Raw genomic sequence first — 22,469 nt, forward strand, 5'->3', positions numbered from 1 at the left:
ATGGATGGAGAGATAAAAGGATTGCCTTCTTTCCAAAGTATGTTTATATCATCCCTAAGGATTTCTACTTCTTTAAATCCTAAAATTTGGGGTTTTTTATATTTTGCATGGGTCATTTTCAGTAGCTCCTGGCCCCTTCTTATAATGTGGAGTGGAGGTAAAAGCATTGAAGTCTTTCTCAAGCAGGAATGGGACTAAGTGTGTGTGTGTATGTGTGTGTGTGTGTGTGTGTGTGTGTGTGTGTGTGTGGTGTATGCACCTTTAAATCAAGCTCTCCTGTAAGAGCATGTCCTGGGCCATATCTACACTGCTTCTTTTTCCCCATGTAATTTCATGTGAAGTCAAAATCATTTTACTCTTCTTGAAACTGTCACATTGCTACTTCTCGTTCCAGGGTCAGGTCAGGTTTAGCAAGAGCTGCTTCCCCTGTGGGGTGATTACAGAAGTCAAAATAGTACACAAAAGTGAACAAGGAGGTGGCCTCCCATTTACCACCATGCAACCTGCCAAGTCCATGGTCAAAACCTCAGTGTTTTCCTCATCCCTAGATACTTGATTCACATAGCTGGTGAAAGGAGCAAATTCTTCTTCCCCATCACACTTATAAGCCTCTGAAACAGGGCTCCCCACCCAGTGGAAACCTCAGCTTCCTTCATGAAACAGCTCAGTGTACAGATCCCACAGCCTTTGAAAACACCCATTATCTTTTTCTACTACCTTAAAGAGAAAGGAATTGCTGGGGTTGAGAAGACAATCTTTGTTCTATTTCCACTGGTAAAATGAATCACAAATTCAGGAACCCCTCCCCAACCCCATAGGAATTTTGAAACTTCAGGAATATATCAGAGTTTCATCTTAAAGAACTTGGAGATTACTGATCCTAATAATCCCATATTAAAGATGAGGAAATGAGGGCCAGAGAAAAAAAGGGACTTGTCTAAAGTTACACATATACATCAGTGGTAGAACAGAGACCACAAGTTAGGCCGGTAAATTTCTAGAAGTATATATTTATTGCAGCAGGCACCTTCTGGAGTTCATATTTGCCCCCATACTAAAAACTTTTTCCATATATGACAAGCCACTAAGTGATTCCTAGGTATTACAATATGGGATCTATCTTAGGTAACTGTCTGGTCAGGGAAAGTAGAAGAGTGAAAAGAAGGCTCTCTAGAAGGGAAGGAAGGTATGAAGTTTGTCTAGGGAAGTTTCTCAATTTTTAAATTTTTTTTAGTTGTTTATGGACCTTTATTTTATATTTGTATGTGGTGCTGAGAATCAAACCCAGTGCCTCATGTATGCTAGGCAAGCGCACTAACACTGAGCCATAACCCCAGCCCCCTCAATTTTTGTTACATGTAGTATCAGGAGAATATCATGGAATATCATGAGATATCCCATGGGGAATAAAAGTTCCCCTGGACAACTGGGTTTGGTGGCAAATACCTGTAATCCCAGCTACTTGGGGGGCTGAGGCAGGAGGATCACAAGTTCTAGGCCAATCTCAGCAACTCAGTGAGATCTTGTCTCAATATTTAAAATAATAATAATGATAATGATAATAATAATAATAATAATAATAAGAAGAAGAAGACTGGGGATGTAGCTCAGTAGCAGGATATTTGCCTATGTTTGCCTAGTATATATGAAACCCTAGGTTTAATCCCCAAGACCACAAAAAAAAAAAAAAAAAAAACAAGAAAATTTCAGTGGATAGGTAGGCATAGGGAAGGCTTCATTCTCTCTCTCTCTCTCTCTCTCTCTCTCTCTCTCTCTCTCTCTCGGTGCTGGGGATTGAACCCAGGGCCTTATGCATGCAAGGCAAGCACTCTACCAACTGAGCTATATCCCCAGCCCTCATTCCATATCTCTGTCTTGGAGATTCCCAAAGCAAAATTAGAATATTAAGGACTCTTAAAAATCCTTCAATAAAGTACCACATATCTGTATATTCAAGTAATTCTACAATTTATTTGCCCTTTTGTTTTCCCCCTTCCTCCAGTCTTTGGCTTCATTTCTCAGGAAGAAAAAGCTCTCCATGTTGGCTATTCCCTCATATACTGTATAAAATTGTGGTTTCCATAGTTTGTTTGTTTTTTTCATAGAACCCTGGGTGACACTTGGCACAAATATCCAAAACTAATCAACTAAGTAGAAAGTCAATCAATCAGCAAACATTTATTGAATATTTTCCATAACCAAAATATGGGGTTATGGTAGGGGAGATAGCAATCAAGGAGATATATTCTTGTCTTCTAGAAGCTCAAAATATAGTGGGGAATTCAAGAGTAAGCCTTGGAAAAGTTCACTCATGATCCAAAAGATTATATTGGGTGGAATGAGATATTGGGGCATATAACAGGACTCAGGCAAGGAGTGCTGTGCAAGTGAAGAAGGGTAAGCATGGGATGACTTTCAAAAGTCCCTGGGGAGACTATACTGTGGTGGGGCCAGGAAGTATGGGAAAGAATTAGGCCAAGAGAAATGGAGAAGTTGTTTCAAGAAGAGGTTTGAGGAAAAAAGGAAGAGGTAGAAAAGCCAGTCTGTGTTTAGAAGACAAGAATGAACATAAAAAGAGTGGATTTCCATGCCCAGCTTTCTCATATAACCTGTAGTATTTGATTCTGGTGTCCTGACTGTGACACTCTGGAAGGGGAATGTGAAGAAAGAAGAGAATAACAAATCAAAGAGCACGTCTATCCCTGTATCCCTTATGTCTTTTCAAGACTATTGTGTGCTCCTAGGCATTCTCATGATGTGTGTAGACGAAGACCAGGGCTGTAATTACCAGAGATGCTGCACTTTCCCCCTGAAACCCTCAGATGCATTGCTTGGGTTCCCTCAAAGTTACAAAAAAATAAATTAGGAGACCTTGTTGTTTAATGAGCATTCTTACATCCACTTGGCAGCAAATATGTTGTATTCCATCTGCCCTGGTATGGAGCTGCTAAGCATGTGCCGCACTTGGGGTATTTGACAAACTGACACTCTACCACACGGAGTGTCCAACTCAGCTTGTCAAATACACGGAGCGTGGCACTGCGGGAGGCCAGGCCAGGGGCTTCCACGGGACAGAGATCTTCCTGGAGGATGTGGCCCTGGAAGGAAAGAGAGAGAAAGCACTAGTGAAGTCACATCTTTAGCCTCAGGAAAACTGCAGAGGTCCCTCTTCAGGGAACAGCTGCAACATCAGAATAGAGAAGTGAGCAAAACAGGTAGAAGACTCCTAAGGAGAAAAGAGATCCTGAGTGCTTAGCTGGGAGATCCTCTGGTCTAAGTACTATAGATCTGACATTTCTATGTGTCCCCAGCTTTAGTGAGCTCCTCTACACAGCAGAAAGGAGACAATTTGGTCATCATTCTGCCTTCTTGACTAGAGGAAAAGATCAGGTCCCCTAGTCAGTGTCCTTGCTCCCACTTCTTCCCAATACTCCCAAGCTGTATTCTCACAGTGTTTTGCTTATGCACACAGACTTTGAGGTTAAAAATGGTTACAAACACAAGTAATGTGAGGAAAAATGTTTCTATTGGTAAAAGTTGCTATGTTAAGTATGAATTAGTTATTCTAAGATTGGAAATTAAAGTTTTTAAAGTAACAAAAAATGGGCTCAAATCCTCTCTAATGTTAACTAGCTCAACAATCATGGATACATTATTTTTCCTATCTGAGCTCTTGTTTTCCACAGTCACAAAGTATGTATAAGTATAGTACCTACCTCATAAAGTAACTTTAAGAACGGCCTAAGATAATGCATGTAAAGTCCTTAGTGTGTGTGTGTGTGTGTGTGTGTGTGTGTGTGTGTATAATGTTCAAACCGTGGCTCTGCTACCAGAATTAGAGCAAGAACTATTAGCAATTGCTTTAACAGAACGGGGATATCTTGGGGAAGAGACTTGCTAAAGGTCATACAATAAGTTACTTGCAGTTAGGGGTTATGTCCTATATCACACTCTTGTGCCCTCAAACTTTCCTGCTTGGTCCTTTTACCTCCCTGCTTTATATATCCCTCTGGATAAGAGGTGAGCCACATCAACAGAGCAAAAAAAGGCAGTAGAGATCACCATATGGCACTGAGATCTTGAACGCAGAACTACCAGGGAAGAAAGAAAGCTTCCAGGAGCAGAGTCAGGCCTGGAACCTCTTGGAGCATCCCCTTGGCAAAACCAAGATCCTGTTGCTAAAAATGCCAAATTACCAGTGTCAAATTCTTGCCCTTCCCAGCAGTGGCAGTTGATCTATGAGAAAGTAACTGTTCTATATTAAATACTGGCATCAATAGTGGCAAACATCTAAAGATTACCAGGAATGAAAAACTGCCCCAAGAGGGCTGGGGTTGTGGCTCAGCGGTAGAACGCTTGCCTAGCACGTTTGAGGCCCTGGGTTCAATCCTCAGCACCACATAAAAATAAACAAAATAAACTATTGTGTCCAACTAAAAAATAAATATTAAAAAAAACTGCCCCAAGAAGTTTTTCTACAAGAAAGTACTCAGTGATATTTCCACAACTATTTTAGTGGAATGTAAGAGGGTGACACATCCCTCCAGACTGATATGTGGGTGGGACCTCAAAGCTAAGGATCTAAACAGTCTTTTCTACCTCCACACTTCCTTCTCTACCTACCCAATCCAACCTAAACCAATCAGAAGTGTGGCTCTCAGCCCAACCACAGTCATGGTAACTGTATATGGCATATGAAAAGAATCAGACAAACTTAGGTTCTAATGTCTTGAGCATCAATTAGCCAATGTGGCTTGGGCAAGTTTTTCTTTGGGCTTCATTTGTCTTCTCTAGAAATGGAACCAAAAAAAAAACTTACCTTACAGGGTTGTTGGAAAGTGTTTGGTGAGATTTTCAGAGCCTCTTACATGTGATCAGACTTTGGCTCAGCCACTGGAGCTGTGGATGGAAGCTAGCAAAGGAAGCTAATTACCAGAATTTGAGTTGGGGTGGCAGGGGGAGAGAAATGGACTGGTATCTTTCTTCTGTCATCACTTCCATTCTGTTCCAGCTGCAGTGAGAACACCTGGATAATCTGGAGATATTCACAGCTTCATGAATGCCACTTCTGACTTCATTCACCTCAGGAAACCTGGAAGAAAAGTGTGAAAGGGGCTAATGATTCCTGGTATACAGGAAGTTGAATAGTTTGTGGACAATATTATCTCAGCATTGATGGAAGAAATTAAGAGGCTGAGCTAGAATTAGACTGGTTTCATTTCTACTCTTGCTGCTCTAGTCCATGCTTCTCCAATTGAGTTTTCGTAAGAAAAGCAGGTTCACTTGAGAAAGACTGGCCAGACTCATAGAAAGAAGAGATGGATACCTGCCGCAGTCTGGCTGGGCACACAATCACGAGCCACCACACAGCTTGTAGATTCAAACAGCAACTCTTTATTCCCGAACTCACACCAGCCGTCTACAATCACGTTCTGGGGAAGTCCACATTCTCTGCCCAAATCCACGTTCTCTGCCCAAATTCACCTCCACTGGGCTTCTATCTCCAAAATATACTGTCTGAATCACGTGAGAACTCAAGGGAAACTCAGGCAGCAGGATACGCCCTATTCCCAGGAGGAATAATCTTAAACCTTAAACCTGGAACCTAAACTGGGAACGCCCTAAACACGATTTATCTTAAAACCGGGAACACCCTAATCTGCCTTGGTCCTTGAGCAAGGTCACCTACATTCAATGTCGCTGCAACATGTCAGCAACATGGGGTACGCTGGCAAGGAAATTGTCATACCTACTTGGCTAATGGCTCCCAGCAGATACCTACATGGGGTGATACTGAGGGACTCTGAAAGTTCATCTGTTGGTACATTTATACTATCTGAAATGTCATCATTTGTCCCCACTGAAATGCAAAATTTTCCATTAGAGAGCTCCACAAATCCCCTATTATTGAGGTCAATTTTGGTGAAGGGGATTGGAAAAGATGAGCCTGAAAGAGAAAGTGTAGGTAGGTTCTGAGGAATTCTGAATTCCCAGAGTGAACCAAGAATTTGTAAAAGGAGTAGAGTAAAAGAAGTCTGCAGGACCCTGCCTAAATGAATTAAGCAAAGTTCAGAAAGTCAAAGGTCCTGTGTATTCTCTCATACATGGAATCTAGAAAGAAAAAAATGAAAATAAATTTGGGGGACATCTTTTGAAAATCGAAGGGAGATCAGTAGAGCAAAGGCATGGGGGCAGGGGGAAGGCGGGAGGGAAAGGAGAAATACTGGAAATGACAATGGCCAAATTCTATTGTTATATTGTGTGCATGTCCAAATATGTAACAACAAATCCCACTTTATGTACAACTAAAATGCACCAATAAAAATTATGGAAAAAAATCCAAACTGCATCCAGTATAAGGAGGCCCACCTGGGTAAGTTACAAGGCAACTCCTGCTTCTTGGTGTCTCATTTCTCCTAGGGTAGAGCAGAAAGAGCCCTGGCTTGGGAATCCAGTCTCAGCTCTGCTACAGTTTCTTTGTGTGACCTTGGGAAAGTCCCTTCCTTCCTTCCTCTCTCTGGATTTAAATTTCTTCTATACACACCCAATCTCTATGGGTCTGTTTAATTCCAAAATTTTAGTAATCAAATATAAGACTAGAGGAGAAAGAGACCTTCATCTTTGAGTCATAACTCTCAGAGAGTACTATATGGATCACCACCAGCTCTCCTCCTGGATGTGTTAACCCTGCCTGGTAGTATATATTCAAGCATCTCTCCCATTTCTTTTATCAACTGAGGAATGGCAATTATCAAAAAAAGGGATATAAAAACTAAGTCTTAAGATGCATCCATCTAACCTTTCTCAGCCTCCTCTTTTTGCAAAAGAAACATGGGCTGGAGAAAGGACTTGCCCAAAGATAAATATTGGGTAAATGAAAAACCAGAACTGTCAGATTTCCAGAGAACTTTTGCCTTTCATATGACTGTCTCCTAAATATCCTTCTGTAGAAAATACACCCCCTTCTCTCGACCACTGGAAACTTCAGGATAGATGATCAATAGAAACTTTATCTGTTTTACCCTTCAACCCAAATCCCTGATGGGAATAAGGAAAATGGGATGGGCATATCCAAGCTACCTTTGCCTGCTATGAACACTGCCTCAACTTGGGAATTTAAAGAAGGGAGCAAATGGATACTATACCTGTCACTGGAGTGGTGCCTTGGTCTCAGAGAGGACACAGGTTCCCTGGTGCTGAGCCAAACTGTAGAGGCCAGAGGGAACTGGTCTTTATGTTGTGAGCAGGAAGGTCATGTGTTTTGAAGGGCTCTTGGTGCCTTGAAGAGGAAATAGAAATGAGGAAGATAAGGCTGAGGTTAGCCAACGGAAATCTGGATGCAAAATGACAAAACAGGGCTGTTGTGAAAGGGCTTGCTACTGCAGCAATAGTCCCTGCTGCCATGCCCCACCTACTCTCTGCCAACCTCCAACAGACAATAGCTGTCCATGCTGTAGAAAGGGAAAGCAGAAAGTGACTGGTTGTCCTTAGTCTCTGCCTGTAGGGCAGGGAGTTTTTCCCAGAGTAATTGAATGATTTCTGGCCTGTCAGAGATGTGACATTATCTAATGAAATTCCCATTGTCAAAACTGAGAAATTTAGCCAATGAAGAATGAAAGAAAAGTCCCAATATCACAAAGCAAGTTAATGGCAAAGTTAGAATTTTATCCCATTTCTATAGACTCCAAATCATGTGGTCTCTTACTATGTCAAAATGTCTTCTGCTCCTGGAATACTCCATTTACTTCTAACTTCCCTCTTGGTACATAGAACCAACTGCATAATTTGCAGAGCAAGTACAAATCGAAAATGATAGACCCCTTGTAAAAATATTATGAATTCAGCTTGTTGAAAGCAGAATATTAAGCAAAGTGTGGTCTCCTTCTTAGATGGAGCTCTGTGAAACTGCACAGGTCATATGCTTATAAAACTGATCCTACTGGCATAGCTATGACCACTTACAGAAGGAAAGAAAAGGGAATTTACATTTATTTACTAGAGCGCATATTATGTGCATTACATGTTATCTCATTAACTCGATAACCCTCTGGTATAATAATATTGTTATCCTTACTTACAGGTGATCATACTAGTCACATGGAAATATACTGAACAAACAAAACTAGGACATAATGGAGAAGGCAGAGTTCCTACTCAGTGTTTCTTTCTTTCTTTCATCTTTCTTTCTTTCTCCTCAATACTGGGGATCCATTATCTTTCTGGCATGAATGGGAACTTCCCAGGGATTGTAATATGGGCTCTAGGAAACTATTTACTCTCAGGGGCTTTACCACTGAGCTATATTCCCAGGCCTTTTATCCTTTATTTTGAGACACAGTCTCACTGAGTTGCCATGATTAGTCTCAAACTTGCCAAAGATGGACTGGAACTTGCAACTCAGCTGCCTCAGCCACACCCAGCCACATTAAGGTCTGACTCAAAATGTTAAGCTTTTTTTACTCTTCCCACATTGGATACATGAAAGGGAGAGGAAAGTAGTTGACATGGAGAAAGAAAAAAATAGTATCAACTCCTTAAATTCAAGTGTGACCTTCAGGCCGAGTAAGGGACATGAAGATCATAGGAAGAAACTTGAGTTATTTTTCTAGAGCCTTGTATTTTCAATTCCTGGGAAGTCTGAATTCACTGTCAGAAAGATGATGGATTCCCATTATGCAGTGCTCTCCATCATGAATTCTAATAACACACAGGATAAGAAGGGAAAGTCCTACAATGTTTTCAGGATATTTGGGGGGCAGCCTTCAATGATTGCAGTGCCCACCCAGATCAACGTCTTTGGTCTGCCCTGTGTAAGTTGGGCCACGGGCAGTACTTGAGCCCAAGTGAAAAAATTATACAATTTATATGATCTTATAAATTCAGGCTCAAAAGAAAAGACCACATCCTGGGAGTCAGGATCCCTGGGCCCTAGTCGTAACTCTGCTCTTTCCCATTTAACCATTAGAGATTGAACTAAATGGTTTTGGTGTCCTTTCCAATTCAAACATTCCCAGGTTCCATTTGTATTCCTTTTTACTCACTGTAAGCTTCCTGTGGTTACAGAGCCTAAGGCTCTGGGGGACAGCCTAGGATAAGGATTCACTTGCATTCACACTACTCTGCTAAAAATTTCCTTCTACAAGAATAATTTATTGGCTTAGGCCTTGAGACCAGTTTCACCAGATCTGGTTTCTAGAAAGATTCGGTTCCTGTTTCTTTTTGGCTTCTGACTAAAGCTTGGGCGGAAGCAGGATGGTCCTGAGGGCAGTTTGCTAGGAAGGGACCCCCTCCTCCCAACTCACACCATATTGGGTAAGTTCAGCTACCTACACATTTTCTGCCCTATCAATTAAAGTACTCTAATTTTTTAAAATACCTTTATTTTTATTTATTTTTATGTGGTGCTGAGGATCAAACCCAGTGCCTCACACATGCTAGGCAAGCACTCTACCATTCAGACACAACCCCAGCCCAGTACTCTACTTTTTGACAAGAATCTTCTGGAGATAATGTCTAAAAGAGTCATTAGTGGTATCTATTTTGAGCCCATAGCAGGTACATGAAAAAACATTAGGAGCCAAATCATTCCACCTACTAGGTTCCTTGGAGTTGCTCTCTATTCCACAAACATAGAGCATGTTGGAAAGCGTCAAGTTTGCAACAATAGCACAAAGAGGCCTCTTCTTTTAAGACTATTGTCCAAGCTGTTGCTTAAAGCAACTAAAATTCAATGAAGTCTCCAATTTTTGATGCTCTCTGCCATGGTCATTCTTGTGGTGGGAAATGAGAGAGAAGGGAAGAGAATTGACAAGGGAAGCAGTCTGACAATGCTAGGGATACACATTGTAGACATATTTATTTAGTCACTCAGTGCTGGAGGAGAAAGAAAACTGAGTCCTTGTGTATTAGACCTTAGGTTATAGCCCCTGGGTTATAGACCCATATTTGTAACTCATTAACTCTGTGACCTTGAACAATCATACACAGCATGTCTAAGCCTCAGTCACCACATAAAATGGAGGGATAGAGGGGAAAGGCAGATAGGCGTGCACCCAAGGAGCTATGTCACTTTATAGAATCTGACAAGTGATTTAACAAAGTGCCATCAGAAGAGTAAATAAGAAAGACTTGATTATTCCAGAGTGAGGGACAAGGAAGCATTGAAAATTAGAAAGGTTCACAGAAGAATACAATTTTGGCTATATCTTAAAGGATAGAGAGAAACGATGGTGCTCCTTGGCTTTAAAAATCCTTCCCTGGCAAGATCTAGCAAAATTAGTTGCTCTGTATCTTGCCCTCTTCTAGTCTCAAAACAAAGCAAAAAAAAAAAAAAAAACTTGTCCACATTGCTCCTGGGAGGAAAAAAAAACCTGCCAAAATTAAGGACTGTTTTTGATCCCTTACTGTCTTCCCAGGGCAAGGAAGCAAATAATTTCCCCAGAACTGTGAGTTGAATAAATGAAAGTCAGAGCATAAGTAAAAGAAGGAGTCCTCATGGCTCTAAGTCCCCACATTCCTTAGCTTCTTTTACCTCCATGAAGAAATTGAGAAGCACCCCTCCCTTTACATTGAGTTCCATCTCCCAGCTAACTCACTCCCACCTTCTTTTGGAAGCCTTTCAAGAAGAGGCCTCAGGGACAATTGCAAAGCTATGGCCACTTCCTGTGCAAGAGACAAGTGTCCACATGTTCACCACAACCCTGGTGATTGCTCTGCATAGGATTGCACTGGGGCTTCCTCTGAGAGGAAACCCAAAAGCTAATGCAATATGTAGGGCACCCTCAGGCCAGGATTGAAGAACTAGCACACCTGAGTCTTGTGATAGAGGTTACACTGTGAGGCTCCCTGAAAAGCTGGTGATATTGACAAGAAAGGTGGCAGCAGTTAACCCACTAACTACAGATCAACTTTATTCAACAAGGATGTGTTGAGAAGCTACTGGCTACAAAGCTCTGTTTGGAACCAAGGGGAAAATTAAATATACAACAGAGCAGAAATATACAATAATTTAATAGAAATATAACATGAGCCACAAATATTTTAATAGCCACATTCGAATTTTTTCAAATAGATATGTGAATTTAATTTTAATAATGTATTTTACTTGTCCCAACGCTTCCAAAATGTTATTTCAACCTATGAACAATATAAGTATTTACTAATGAGATTTTTTAAATTCACAGTACATCTCAATTTGGACTAGTCACATTTTCAGTATTCAATTGCCATATGTGGCTAGTGGCTACCGTATCAGATGAACGTGTATAATATGTGGTCCCTGCCTGCTAGTAATTTACAGTCTAATCCAGGCCCCAGACTGTTCCATAGGTACACAGGAGGAAGGAGTACAATAGTGGATTTCATGTATGAAAAAGAACTGCACCAGGAGTCACGAGATCCAAGCTGCAATCTTTTCTCTGACACTTGATTCTCTGTGTGAGCAAAACCCTTTCCTTTTCTGAACCTTCATATTTCCATCTCTTAAATGAGTCTGGATTAGATTCATTCATTGAACAAATTATATATTGACTGTTATTCTAAGTCAGGCATGTTGTAAGGCACTCCAGATAGAGAAGTGAAGAAGACAGATAAAATGTCCAACTTCTTGGTAATTACAGTGTGATGGAAAATAGCTATTAAATGAATATTTACCAGGAAGTGTGACCTAAAAAAGGGAAATGCTAGAGAGCTGGGAGAACATATAACAATGGAATATACTCCCCTAGGCTTGGATAGATAAAGGAAACTTCTCAGAGGAAGTGACTTTTCAGGTGAAACTTAAAAATGAAAATCAGTGAGCCAAATGAATAATAGGCAAGAAGCAATTCTAGGCAAAAGAAACAGCATGTGAAAAGGCCCTGAGATTGGAAACAATGTGATATACTCCAGGAAGATAAGGAGGCTGATATGGCTTGTACAAAGAAAAGAATAGCACAAAGAAAGGTAGGAAAGTTATATAGGGAGCTCTGTTATAATTTAGATATGAGGGTTTTCCCCCAAACTCATGTGTTAGAAAATGCAGGAAAGTTTAAAGGTGAAATGATTGGGTTGTGACAGTCTTAACCTAATAAGCGTGGGTCTCTGAGGGAATGTCTTCTGGAGTATATGGTGTGCATATGCATTGTCCTTGTTGAATGCTTCTTGGAACCATGTTCTGAGCTGTATTCCTTCGTCATGCTCTTCTGCCATGATATCCTGCCTCACTTTGAGCCCAGAGCACTGGAATTGGCCATCTATGGACTGAGACCACTGAAATAGTGAGCCCTAAATAATTTTTTCTTCCTCTAAAATTGGTTTTGTTAGATCTTTTGGTCACAGCAGCAAACAAGGTGACTAAAATAGGCCAACTGTGGAAGACCTGGTAAGCTATGTTGAGAATTTTGGACTTACCCAATGAGATCTGAGGAGCCAGAAAGAGCATAGGTAGTACAGTACCCTTCTATATCCAAACCTAGTATTTTTTGGAGTCTACTTAACAGAGACAAAGAGGAAAGGAAAATTAACTCCAACTGGTTGGATTAGAGACTTCACAGAAGAGAAGCATTTTAAAAGATCCTTGAAAAATGGCAGTATCAATAGTCAGGGAAAGGCATTGTGGGAAGAGAGAGGGACCTGAATAAAAATGCAGAGGTAGGAAAGAACATGGTGAGTTCATGAGAATAGAGGGACTACTGATTCAGCATTATAAGCATAAGCCTAAGTGTATTTTCGAATACCTACAAATGTACTAGAACAATAAAGATCCCAAGGCCTACCCAACATACCAAATATGTTCTGGGAAAAAGCATGCAAAAGACCTTGGTCCTATCCACAGATCAATTTTGTACTGTAAAAATAATAATGAACAAATTTTGTGAGCTTTCCACATGTGAGGCACTGTTTAAAGCCCTTTACACATATTAGGGTTTGTGATCCTCATGACAACCTCATGAGGGAGAAACAATAATTATCCCTATATGATAGATGAGGAGCTGCATTTCACACAGGTTATGTCACTGCTAGTAAAGGGCAGAGGCAGCTTTTAAATGTCATGGAGCAATGTATGAATGCTAGTAATCTTATAGCATTCTAAAAAATTATATAATATTGGCTACCTGGCTAAGAAATGTCAAATTCAAGTCAGTTATCATTTCAGTCTACAAGGACAGTTTCATCCATGAAAACCTCATTAATTTTCAATTTATGATTGTTAGGGCAGGGGGCTGAGTTGAAGTCAATGTTTGCTTAGCATTTTAGAAAGACAAAATAAGCGAAATAAACAAAATGAGACTACCAGAGAGTTATTTAAGGACAGAAAAGCAAACTGGTTGCACGTTTCAGTCCCCTCACCTTATTCCCAGAATCCTGCAGAAGCATCCATTTATGACATAAATAACTGAAGTGACCCTAAGCAACCATTCTTATCTGTTCCCCCCAATGTTCCAATTAAGGGTTTGTACAAGACAACAGTTTTGAAAAGACAGGGAAGGAAGGAATGAGGAACTGACTTGCAATTGCCTATTGCAAATATTTGGTGGTGGGGGGGATGAAACTGCATTTCTTTAAGATATATACTTCTACTACTCAGCCTTTAAAAAGAAGGAAATTCTGTTATTTGTAACAACATGGATGGAACTAGAGGCCATAATGTTAAGTGAGATAAGACAGGCGCAGAAAGATAAATACTGCACTTACATGTGGAATCTAAAACAACCAAACTCATAGCAGCAGAGAGTAGAATGGTAGTTACATAGGGTAGGGAATGGGGGAAATAGGGAAATAAATGGCCAAAGGGTACAAAGTCTCAGACAAGAGCATTAAGGTTTTTTGGAGGTCTATTGCACAACGTGGTAAATGAAGCTAATAATAATGTATTGTGCATTTCAAAATTGCAAAAAGAGTAAATTCCAAATTATGTATTCAAAAAAATAATTATGTGAGGTAATATATGGTAATTAACTTGATTTAATTATTCCACAGTGTATTCATAAATCATAGTATCACTTTGTACCCCATAAGCATATGTAAGTATAGATTTACAATAAAAACTCAAATGTGTGTGTGTGTTTGTGTGTGTGTGTTAGCACACACTAAGGTGGTGGGGGCCCCTGGGATCATTGACTTGGTATGCCGATGCGCATGCACACACACACACACACACACAAAAAAAAACATTTTCATCTTCTTGGTATTGGTATTTCCTCTTGGTAAATGGAAGTACAGAGATGGAGTCTTGTGGAGACAGAAAGAAAAGTTAGACCAAACCTTGAGCTTATACCCCAGTCAAACATTTACTACAATTCAGTTTGGCACTGATTTAACTGGTAGTATGTTCCTAATAAGTAGATTCCTCACAAGATTTAAAAGAAATTGGGTACCTGAGAGTTCCTGTCAAGATCAGATAATGCAAGGTATGAAGAAAGCTACATATTGGCAAAAGAAGGGTTATTGCCCTCTATTTTCAGTTCTAGGCAGAACAAGATGTGAGAAATGGAAGAAAAATACTTTGAGTGTGTGCTTCCTGTGTACCAGCTATTCTCACATCTAATATATCTCTTACTCTTCTCTACAACATTGCAAAATAAGAATTATTCCCATTTCATAAATGAGGGCACTGAAACTCAAAGATGTCAAACAACTTTCCTCAAAGTTACATATTTAGTAAGTGGCAGAGCTGAGATTCAGAATTTTATTAGCTGTGTCCCTAAAATGGCTCTAGAGGAGCTGTCTAAGAACTCATCATCACTTTTGGCCCCTTTAAAATTTGTAGCCCAGCTACTCCCCCTAGCCTTGGAGATAAAGGAGTTCTTCCATTAGACCACAAGATCCATGAGGGTAGGAATTATGTTATACTCAGTTTCACTTAAGAGGCTAATTTTTTTTCTTGCTTGATTTTGAGTCATTTACATATTAGATTGTCACTTCACATGTAATAAGTACAAATATTTCTATCAGTTTGTCTTTTGCCTTGTCTTTTTTCTAGAATTTTATATTTTTATTTATTGTCTATGCTCCCTGCCAGAATATAAGCTTTATGAGAGCTGTGATTCTACCTTATTTACAACTACACACCTCACTTGCTTATCACTGTCTTGCTTACAGTGGCTACTCAATAAATATTTGTTGATGAGAAAAAAATTTTCCTGCTGTGCAGGCCAGAAGATTAAGCAATATCCAAATACTGAAAGCTATGACCTTCCCTTAATCCTGTTTCCTGATGACCTGAGATTCAGATGCAATCTGGGTTAAAGGTTCATTGAGAACAACCCTAGACAGTGTCAGAAGATCCGAGATCCAGGCCAGCTGTACACTGGCTTGTAGTATGACACTTGGAAATTATTTTCTTTGCTATATGTGTCATTCTCCCCATTTACACATGGGGTAAACTGACTGATTTTAAGAACTCTCTTCTTCAATTATGCATGTGTCAAGTGATCTGGGTGACAGAGATACCAAAGATAACAGAATTGATCAGGGTTCTGTTTTCCTGGAACTCGTGTTCAAATGAGGAAAATAACTGTCAAATAATCCCACAATAAAAAGTTAAATATTATGTAGGACAAATATAGGGTTTTATGAGAGCAAATAATAGTAAACCTAATATAATATGTTTAGGGAGGTCTTTTTTTTTCTTCAAAAAAATGTTAAAATCGCAAGGTACTGTGATGCATGCTTATAATCCCTGAGAATTGGGAGGATGAATCAGAAGGATTGCAAATTTGAGGCCAGCCTGGGCAATTTGGTGAGACTCTGTCTCAAAAAAAAAAAAGTGCTTTGGATTCAGGTTTGAGGCTCAGTGGTAAAGCACCCCTGGGTTCAATCCCAACTACTGCAAACAAAACAAAACAAAACAAACAAACAAAAACTTGAGACCTGAAGAATGATCCCGAATAAGTAAAGTTCTTGGGGCCTTGGATATGTGTGCAATATTATATCATTATCTCTCACAATTAGAGAAATGCAAATCAAAACTACTCCAAGATATCATCTCACTCCAATCAGAATGGCAGCTATTATGAAGACAAACAATAATAGGTGCTGGTGAGGATGTGGGGAAAAAAGGTACACTCATACACTGCTGGTGGGACTGCAAATTGGTGCACCCAATATGGAAAGCAGTATGGAGATTCCTTGGAAAACTGGGAATGGAACCACCATTTGACCCAGCTATTGCTCTCCTTGGTCTATATCCAAAGGACTTAAAAACAGCATTCTACAGGGACACAGCCACATCAATGTTTATAGCAGCACAATTCACAATAGCTAAACTGTGGAACCAACCTAGATGCCCTTCAATAGATGAATGGATAAAAAAATGTGGCATATATACACAATGAAATATTACTCAGCAATAAAAGAGAATAAAATCATGGCATTTGCAGGTAAATGGATGGAGTTGGAGAAGATAATTCTAAGTGAAGTTAGCCAACCCCCAAAAAACAAATGCCAAATGTTTTCTCTGATATAAGGTGACTGACCCATAATGGGGTAGAGAAGGGGACCATGGGAGGAATAGACAAACTCTAGATAGGGCAAAGGAGTGGGAGTGGTAGGGAGGGGGCAGGGGGTTAGCAATGATGTTGGAATGTGATAGACATCATTATCCAAAATACATGTTTGAAGACATGAATTGGTATGAACATACTTTATATACAGAGATATGAAAAATTGTACTCTATATGTGTACTAAGAATTGTAATACATTCCACTGTCATGTATTTTAAAAAATAAAATCAATTAATTATTAAAATATATAAATGTATATGAATTATATTAAATTAATTTATATTTTATTATCTGTTATTTATTCTATTATAATAAATAATATTGATTACTTGTGTAATTTATATTGTAAATTTACTTATCATATATTATAATATATAATGTGTGAAAAAAGTTTTCTAAACTCTAAGGTGGTTTTACAAATATGAGGATTGATTTTTCCCATGTGTCTTGGGATTTCTCTGGGCCTCTTTAGGACCTCCATGAGTAGCTCTCATTAAGGATTCTTTTGAGGTTGGATCTGACCCTGAATCTCAGTCCTCATGGGATTTGTAGCAGGAATTCCCAGTGCACTTAGCAGTCATCTATCCCTAATAAGGAAAGATAGGTTTCAGAGCCTGGGAGTGCCTCTGACCATTTATTAGTCCCACTTCTCTAACCCACTGATGTTATTACATATCTTGGAAGCTGTCTGGCTCATCTGCAAGGCTTGGAAATGGATGCACAGGGAAAGGGGATAAGGCTTTGTGCACCTTTCTGGCCAGTTTGATTCTATCTGGGAGATGGTCAGCTGTTGGACAATGTGGCATGGATCCCTGGCATCCACAGGCCTTCCCATCTTTTCATTGTCTACTAACAATAATGAAAATGAAAAGAGAGCTGGCAGTGGGTGGAAGTATCTGGAGACTCCAGGACTTTGTATTGATAGAACAAGTGAAACAGAGGAAATGGGGGAAGGGAGTCAACGATTGAAGAATAGCCACTATGTCCCAGGCACTGTGCTAGATGCTTCATGCATATGCTCTTATGTAATCTTCACGACCACTCTAGAAGATGGGTATCATCACCCTTTCACAGTTGATGAAACTGAACTTTAGAGTGACCAAATTAAGACTTATTTCAAGTCATTCAGTAATCAGCTGAGCTGGAGCTCAAATCAGCCTTTCTATCATCTTCCATACCACATGCAAATTGGAAGGACAATAGCAATTTTTTTTCAAAAGCAGGAGAATTATTTTTAAGTTTTGAGGGATCACAAATAAGGACATTCTCTTTTTCTCTTGCCATAAGCTATGCTCCTCTGGCAGGAAGTTGAGCCTGCATCTCATCTGAACCATGCCTATTGCGGTTTAAGTCAGCTTCCTCTCCCTTAATCCTACTTCTCCTCCAAACATTCTTCCCTGAATTGTAAACTGCAGCATTCAGCTTCTGGTGTCTCTTACAAACTTCTGTATTTGACCCCTAATCCAAGCAAAGGGGGTTCAGAACTGGAATCCACCACTCCTGCTTTACCTGCTTTTACCACTGACTCTGTTCTCAAAAAAGCCATCAAAACAATAGCCTCTTCTCAGAGATCATCTTTATTCCCCATCATGTGTTAATCGCTCAGCCTATAAACATCCTTAAATCATAACTAACTTTAACATATCTTATTCCACTGCCCACATCATGCTTCAGATAACTGAATATGATCTCCTCGATTGCCTCACTATTTATATTTAGCCTCATAACCTACTATAACTTACCAATTTATTTTTTCCTCTATCCTCACTTCTGCATTGACCCCTTCAGCCAATGTCACCAAACTATCATAAACTCCTAATAAGTAAAGTCAATAGCCTCTCTACTAGCCCTAATTCCCCTCAATGTCTCTATATCAGATGAGTGTTAGCCATGATTTCTTGTTTTTTAAAACTTTATTTGTTCTTTTTAGTTATACATGACAATAGAATGTATTTTGACATATCATACATACATGGAGTATAATTTCCCATTCTTATAATTGTACATGATATGGAGTTACGCTGGTCATGTATTCATATATGAATGTAGGATATTTATGTCTGATTCATTCTACTGTCTTTCCCAGTTCCATCCCCCCTCCCTTCTCTCCACTCCTTGCTGTCCAATTTGGTGAACCTCCCCTCCTCCCTCTCTCTTTTTTTAAATTGACATAATATTTGTAATTATTTATTTGGTACAGAATTATAATTTGATACATGCAGACATGTACAATGTATAATGACCAAATCACCAACTGATTTAGAGGATCTTCCTTCAGATTCAATTTCATCATCAGAAGCCACACAACAATGTTTCAGATGAGATACAAGGATCAACTTTATGCCAGAGAACCATAGCTCTTTCAAAACTGTTTTCTTCATTTATTTCCCTAGTACCTAGCAGAGCATCTGATCCAGAATAGTCTGCTCAGTGAGAATTGTTGAATGTGTTTACCTACACTCCTCAGATTCACCTACTTCCAAACCATTGTCCTTAATTTTTTAATGGTTCTTTTTTCCCTGCTACTTATTGCATGTTAGTGTTTCCCAGGATTCTGTACTTTTGTCATTTTGTCTGTTGTTGTCCTGTATGCTTACTCATTTCTTTTCTATCTCCCTACCTCCATATCAGTAGCTTAAATTGCATATTGACCATATCCTCCATATGTCTAACTTCTCACATTCCTGATTGTACACCTCAAAGAAACCAGTTCATTTTGTGTTGCTTATCTCCATAGAGGAAATTCATAGTATAAGGACCAGTTATTTTTGGACCACCATCATATACATATATATTACATATACATATATATTGTTGATACTCAAATTTTAACACTTAACTGCCTTATAGTGTGATGTTTTATGCCTTTGATTATTCTTCACTAGTAACCCAAACTTCCCTCAAGAACAAGAATCTCTGTTTTAGCTAATTTATTTATCACTAGTATTTGGAACAGAGTAACAGTTTAGAAAATGAATGGTGATGAGGTCAGTTCTCAGAATATGTATATTGAGAGAAAAGATGATATTGTTCCTAGTGATGAAGATGAAAACATGACAATGATGTTCATTTCAGCCAATAATATCTTTCTCCTTAAAGTTTGGCATTTATTGCAGGAATGATCTTTTTTTTTTTTTTTTTTTTTTAGAGAGAGAAAGAGAGAGAATTCTTTTAATATTTATTTTTTAGTTTTCGGCAGACACAACATCTTTGTTTGTATGTGGTGCTGAGGATCGAACCCGGGCCGCACGCATGCCAGGCGAACGCGCTACCGCTTGAGCCACATCCCCAGCCCAGGGATAATCTTTTGACAACACAACTCTAATGATGTTCCTGCACTGCTTAAAATGGATCGGTAGCTCTCCACTGCCATTCTAACTTTGTCAGTTTCTTAGACATTACCATGAACATAATGTCAGGGCCTGTTACAATAATTCCATAAGTTATGTCTTCATCTTTCTCCACCCATCCTATATTACAACTACAACATGTCCTTTACTCCAGTATACCTCTAGCCTTTATACATACATCTTTCTGAATCTGGAAAGCTTCCTGGTCCAAAAAACTTGCATTTATTTTTCAGGCCCAGCTCAATTATCCTCTCCTTGCCAATTATTATTTTTAGTTATTGACTTATTTATTTATTTATTTGATATGTGGTGTTGAGAATCAAACCCAGTGCCTCACACATGCTAGACAAGTGCTCTGCCACTGAGCCACAACCCCAGCCCTCCTTGCCAATTATTATCTCCGCAAAACTTCTCCTGGTTCCTTTGTTCTGTACTTTTTTATGCATATAAATTACAGTCAGATCACATTGCACTTGGGTTATCTGCTTACATAGCAGAAGATACACTCTTTCCAGCATCTACATTGACTTACTCATTATTGGCCTTACAGTTTATGAGATGTTCAAGTTTGAAGCATATTTTCTATAAGTATTGGTGAAATATGAGTAAAATATCTGTTGAAAGAATAAATTGTACTCCATGGCCTGGTTCCATCTTGGCTCACAGATCCTTTTCATCCGTGTTCAGTTCATGACTTCAATTCCATCCTAATCAAAGTCTTTTCAGATGGTAGTAGGATCTCTTTTCCTAGACTCCATGGGGCTGGGGATATACGTCAGTGGTAAGAGCACTGGCTTAGCATGTGTAAGACCTTGGGATCAATTCCCAGTTCAAAAAAAAAGTTGTTCTCTTCTTACACTCCATACCTAAAACACAATAGGCTTTTAGGGAAAGACCTGGACCAGCATATGACTGGAGGTGAAAACAAACTAGTATAACAATTGAGTTGATGAATAATATCTTCTAAACCTCTACTTTCATTCCATGGACATAATGGGACAAATTTTGAAAAGAGACAAATATAATTTCAACCAGGGTTATGTTCCTGTCACCTTAGGTAAGGAAGAGGATGAAATGAAAATCAGAGAGGGGACAAAGATGTGTGGGCTGAAGGGAGGAAATCTATTGTCTAAAGTCTGAAGCAAAACTATAATAGACCTACAATTTCTCCCTTGAAGAGTTACAAGAAAAGTTAAATCCAATTTACTTAAAAATCCCTTTTCAGAGAGTTCATAGAATCCTGGATCCTGAATTAGGTTCCAAGAGAAATTGCAGAATCCAGACATAGAATGATGCAGAGTTAGAGTCTATGTAGTACAAATATAATTTCAACCTAGACCAAAATTCAACTTTGATACTGACCCACTGTGGCAACTCGGGTAGAGTTCTTTTTTTCTGGGCTTCAGTGTCTCTGCCTAGAAAATACAGGGTTTGGCTTCTTGACATAACAGAGACAGTGAGATAGAAATGCCCTCCAAGAGTGGGGATTCTCAAGCAGAGACTTCTAACCATGGAGCACAGTGTTCAACTTTACACAACTTCCAAAGTCCAGTTTTGAGAAAACACCTGGAATTGATCTAACTATACGCCATGAACTGATGCATGCAAGTCAAACTCACAGGAAGCAGATATAATCCAGAGAGGTTTCTTTCTTTCTTTCTTTCTTTTTGTTGTTATTTGTTTTTTGTTTTTTTTTTATTCCCCAAACAGCTGGAAAGGCTCATGTTGGCTGAGCAGCAATTTCTTTCTTGCTTGGAAAAATATATTCTAAAAGCCAAATTAATCACAAAGTTGCTTGATGAGAACATGGACAGGACAAAGGGGATTAGATGAGCTTAACAAATTCTTCCCTTCCTCAAACCTTCTAAACTAAAATGGGGTGGAAGGAAGGGTCAAGACTACCTCTATTTTCTCTGTCTCTTAGACACTACCATGAACACAATGACCACTTTCAGCTCTTGAAGCTGTTTTTTTCCATTCTTCAGGCAGAACCCCCTACCCACCCTTCGTTTTTTTTTTTTTTTTTCTGCAGCTGAGTTAATCCTGTTGATGAGGCTTCTACAACTTCTTTAAAATTCAGTCAGACCTCTTGAGATTCCACCTTAATTAGATTTCAGATTTCTGCAAGGCCCTGTTCTTTCCTGCTTTGATTAGTGAGAACTCCTGTCCCCTTAAGGGCTTCTCCAGATGGCTAATCTATTATACGATGAATTTACTGGTTGAAATTTCTCAGGGGAACCTTATTCTTCTGGTGAGCTGGAGAGGATAAGAAGGATTGTACCTTCCCCCTACCCCATGTACAAAAGAGCTCTGCCTTCTCCTCTGGTAGAAACAGCAGTGGGCTTGGGGGATTCTGGAAGATTCAGAGAATTTGCAGATACATGTTATTTCAGTTGAGAGAATCAATTTGATGAGTTTGGTAATGAAAGAGTTGGGTTCTTATCAATGTCAAATATTATTTCATGGGAAAAGTCCTGGGCTTTAGAGACTTTCTTCTCCATTGTGAACCTATTGGTCAAAGAGGAGAAGTTATCATCTCCTTTCCCCTATTTTCTTCTTTCCTCTCCTTTCCTTCTATTTGTTTCTCTCCCATCATGTTTTCCTTTTCTTTTTTCCTCCTCTTCTTTACTTTCT

The 22,469-nt window shown here is 39.3% G+C and overlaps 1 long non-coding RNA gene across 1 annotated transcript; it reads right to left on the bottom strand.

Moving 5' to 3' along the window:
* Positions 1 to 2,159: 2,159 nt before the first annotated feature.
* On the bottom strand, positions 2,160 to 7,454 carry LOC114093098 (uncharacterized). The gene is made up of 4 exons (XR_003582859.2): positions 7,412 to 7,454; positions 7,146 to 7,279; positions 4,934 to 5,092; positions 2,160 to 3,098 (listed from the first exon to the last, which is right to left on the bottom strand). It is a non-coding gene; the product is annotated as an uncharacterized lncRNA (long non-coding RNA).
* Positions 7,455 to 22,469: the final 15,015 nt, after the last annotated feature.

The sequence above is a fragment of the Marmota flaviventris genome, chromosome X (genome assembly GCF_047511675.1).
Source record: "Marmota flaviventris isolate mMarFla1 chromosome X, mMarFla1.hap1, whole genome shotgun sequence".
NCBI classification, from domain to species: Eukaryota; Metazoa; Chordata; class Mammalia; order Rodentia; family Sciuridae; genus Marmota; species Marmota flaviventris.